Below are 4,450 nucleotides of genomic sequence, written 5' to 3'. Positions count from 1 at the left end.
TGCAAGGAAAATTCATCCATACAGTTAGTCAAAATAAATTTTAAAAAATTATTTTCCAGGATTATTTGACCGAATATTTTTAAGTTATTTTATTTTATTGCCACCATAATTAAAATAGGGATCAAAATAGAAAATTATATTCAAATTATATATCAAAATATAGCCACCAATTTTTTGATCTAGTAGACTATCATAATTCTTGTAAGAAATTTAAAGGTATATGGATATTGGATAGGATCAATTGTATCTAATGAAGCGTCTAATAAGTTGATGATTAGTCTAAACTTTACGATGATTATGATTTATGAAGTGATTAATTGGATTAATTAAGTCCATTTATTTGAAAATTATGATCAAGAAGCATCTTCATGATGCACTACAAGAAAAAGGACCTACTATGACAGGTAAAACTGTCATAGTAAGGGGTGGATGACAGTTGTTCATACCATCATTGTAGCCAGCGTCAAGAATTGATGACAGAACAATACCCGTCATAACCTGTGATGGATATAACCAGTCAAACAACTATCATAAATTTATTTAGAGGGAAATATAATAATTTTGAATTTGACCCTTTTTTTTAATTTCGCATGCTATATTTTGAATTTTTAGAGAGAAATCTTAAATTTGGCGCGAAAATGAAAATTATAACTAATTGAATTTTTTTTTACAATTAATTCTGAAATTAAATTTATAATTAATAAAAATGACTATTTTGTTACTACCATGAAATGCTTATCATTTTAATAAAAATCTTGCAATTGATTTAGAAATTAAAATTTCATAATTTAGTTATTAATTAGATTGTTAAAATGAATATTGCAATTAAAAATTCACTAACAAAGAAAATGAAATGAATAACACTAAATAATTATCGATAATTGTCAACAAACATAATTTAACCAAATACAAGTGACAAGTCCAACATAAATAGAAGAGTATTGTAACAACATAAAAACCAAATTTCAGCAACATGTAGAAGACTAGCAGTTTTGAGACTAATGAACCATGATCAGTTCGTTTCCAGCAACACAACAAAGCCAACAACACTGATCAGACCGAAAAAAAAAAAATTTATTCTAGCAGTTTTAGTGAAGCATACAACAAATACCAATCTAAGAAGAAGCTAAAAAAGTGCAAAGATGCACCAATACTCATGACCTATTTTTGCATCAAAGAAAAAAGATGGCCAACTCCAGCAATACCCACCATCTTCATCAAATTCCAACATAGCAAGTGCAACAAGCTAGGTAACTGCACAAGTAAATATAACATCATCAAAACATGGTGTGGAAAATGATCTTAAAACATCTCCCTTGCAATTACCACAAACTTTTTTGAAAGCTTACTGATGTGATGCGATGGAGCTTCTTTTATGATATGCACAGCTTTTTGGTTTGGCTTTGAGCACAATCAAAATCCAAAGATATCAGTGAAGCAAGCAAACATGCAGCTAGCCGCTCTAATTGCATGCACGTGTGCTACACTAACTATTGAATCCAAGTAATACATAGTAGAGGTTGTCATATCAATTATAAGAATTCCATAAGGTCTAAACAAAAGTGTAAGTATATAAGGCTGCATTAAGAAGAATTGAGTGAAGCACTTAGCATTCAGCAATAGAAAATGTATTGCAAATGTAGTCCTTTTCTAGCAGCAAAATCCAGCAGCCCCTAAGCCAAGTAAAATGTACCCCATTTCATCAATCGAACATATCCAGAAAAATAAGTATTTACACATGAAATTAATTGAATATGAAAATATTCAATGAAGAATAAGGCCAGACCCTTTTTTTCCCTTCTCTAAAGTAAGGCGTTAAAAAGGATTGAAGAAATTTATGCAACAAAATAAATAAAAATATAAATTATATAGTACTATTAGTTGTGTATAACACCTACCACATAGACAAAGCATCCACAGTAATCTTTGCGTTCTGCAGTTTCCTGTCAATAAGTAATGATATATAAATAAAATTAAAATCAATAGCTATAGCTGTAATTCTTAGGCCAAATCAAATTTATAAGTACTTAAGTTCATGATTCTTTAAGTTTTGTTCTCTTTAGCATGCCTTCCTACTGGTAATCATCTCATGCCTTAATTAAAGTTTAATACTGTTTTGAATTAGAATATACCAAGAATTTGAGTGAATGCTAGAATTATAACTCTTTAAGATTAATGCATTGCATGCTCAGCCTCAGCAAACTTATCAATCAATGTTTGCATACCCGAAAAAGAGACTAAAAAGAAAAATAGGAATTAAAGAACAACTAATATAAGCAATTCCTTACTTGAAAAGCTTGATATCACATTTCAGAATAAAAATAAACATAACAAAGTTTCCTTACCCAAATTTACATGAACATCATCATCAAATTTGATGCCACGAGATATGGACTCCCCCATTTCCCTCGAGCCCCCTCACCTACAAAATTCTGCACCCCCCTTGGAAAAATCTGTAGCAAAAATAAATTTTTGTCTTGGCTGACAATTCCAAGTAGCCCTTTATATGCTCTGGTATGTATAGTCCCAACAAACAAATGAGATCAGAATTTTTGAAATATATTTTAAGACTAACAGGATTGTGAATAAACACCAACAAGAGCATCGAAGGAACAAGAAAGAAACATCACCAGCCTTAAGAAGTCTCCATGCGTCTTTTCCTCTGCTTCAATAGCTTTATTAAGAATTCCACCTGATGTTGCACTAGTGAAAAAATTATATTGAATGAATAAATAATTGGAAACTTCAAAGTCTGCAGTTAACTAAATTACTAATGACGATTAAGAGATTCACTCCGCAAATTATTCAAGAAACTTTTGCAGATAATATTAATTAGATTTTGAAGCAATTTTTCAATATTCTTTTCATTCCCATTGAAGGATCAAGCATTATGAGCCAAAATGCAAACACAGGGCATTACTTGAGTAGCAACTTAATCAATTGTCACAAGTTGTACAAGACTTTTCAATCCAAAAGAAGGCTGAATTGTAGAATAAAATGTAATCCTATCATTAAAAGCCCAAACGAACATTATTAACTAGATTTGTAAATTTCTTGAATCCTAAAACGGAGAAGTTCATTCGTATAACGCTATCAGTTCCGGCCTCGTTGTTCTACTCATCCCCGTCTCGCTCAATTTAGCCGATTAATAAAGCAGCTCAAGAAATGTTTCTAAAATTTAATAAATGAGAAAATTCTATAATGAATTATTGTAATACTAAAACACAACATACCCAGAAATGTAATAGAACCTTTAACAAACACATGGAATGCAAAACCCATATGTAAAAAATATATCATTAATGCAAGAGTCGGAACAACATCCTATACTATATATAAATTTATAATCACAAATCGAGTAAGAGAAACAATCAAACAAAATAATAATGCAAAAAAAAAATTGAAATCCACAAAAAAAATCATACTTAGGGTTTAAAAGAGATGAGAACTTTGAAGCTCGTGTCGAAGATAGTTGAGATAACGGCGAAGCTCACCATCACTTGCTAGAAATCGCTGAGAAATAGGTAAAGCTTGCTTGCGAATGAGTGTTGCTTTCAGGGATTCTTGATGGCTAGGGTTTCGGCTGTCGTCGACAGGTAAGGTTTTGGTTTCGATTTAGGACTGAATTTGATTCCGCTGTGGCAAAGAAAAACTGCGGCGGGTCAGCGGCGAGCCAACGACAGTGAGGGTTGTCATTGTCAGTGAGGAGCGAGCTACACTAGAGAGAGAAGTTTTAGAGTAACGAGTGAGTGTGGCCTTAACACTTGGGGAAAAAAGAGATTGAAATACTAATAAAGGTCTGAAACAACGTCGTTTCACTTCTTTCTTTGTTTTGATGTTGTTTTATTTTTTATTTTTATTATTTAGAATTTTTAAAATTTCGGTCAAATCTAAAGTCAAAATAAAATTCTATCATAATTTTTTGATAGAGAAAATATAAATCATTAGTTGGTCATAAGTATTTGACAACAGTAAATTCTATCATATATTTATCATAAATTTTTTATAGAAAAAATTTCTGTTACGTGTATGTCGTACTTATAAGATATAAAGCCTTTTAGCTAAAAACTGTCACATGAGTATCTGTCATTATAGGTCATTTTTCTTGTAGTGGTGTAAATGTAAAGCCCACCCGCAGGAGTCAGAAAATTTTCAAGTTCTGTCTTGTTCATTATTAATTTATTATTCAGTTTACGTCTTGTGAGTCTTAACAGCCAGCTGTTTAGCCAGCCAATGTTCAAAACACAAAATAGAATAAACAAATTGTGTTCACTGATCTTACTTTTATAGAGTGTTGGTGATGGGGCTTCTGTAATGTTATAGTAGAATTTGTTACATAACGATTTTATGAGCTGGACAATGACCTTTAACAAATCATGCTGAGCTGTTATTCTTCACTTAACAACTTTCGGCTGACGTGGCTTTATTAAGCTGCTTGAATAATGAGCTA

General features: G+C 31.4%; 1 long non-coding RNA gene across 4 annotated transcripts; it reads right to left on the bottom strand.

Moving 5' to 3' along the window:
• Positions 1 to 897: 897 nt before the first annotated feature.
• LOC112101110 lies at positions 898 to 3,763 on the bottom strand. Of its 4 annotated transcripts, none has more exons than XR_002907176.1 (5): positions 3,426 to 3,763; positions 2,631 to 2,703; positions 2,346 to 2,511; positions 1,350 to 1,943; positions 898 to 1,254 (listed from the first exon to the last, which is right to left on the bottom strand). It is a non-coding gene; the product is annotated as an uncharacterized LOC112101110 (long non-coding RNA). The 4 variants fall into 4 exon arrangements; XR_002907177.1 differs by having other exon boundaries at positions 898 to 1,673; positions 1,899 to 1,943; XR_002907178.1 differs by having other exon boundaries at positions 1,899 to 1,943.
• Between the last annotated feature and the right edge of the window lie 687 nt (positions 3,764 to 4,450).

This window comes from Citrus clementina, unplaced genomic scaffold (assembly GCF_000493195.1).
Source record: "Citrus clementina cultivar Clemenules unplaced genomic scaffold, Citrus_clementina_v1.0 scaffold_2, whole genome shotgun sequence".
Classification (NCBI taxonomy): Eukaryota; Viridiplantae; Streptophyta; class Magnoliopsida; order Sapindales; family Rutaceae; genus Citrus; species Citrus x clementina.
Note: the sequence above shows the minus strand (reverse complement) of the source record. Positions and strands in the feature narration are given on the sequence as shown.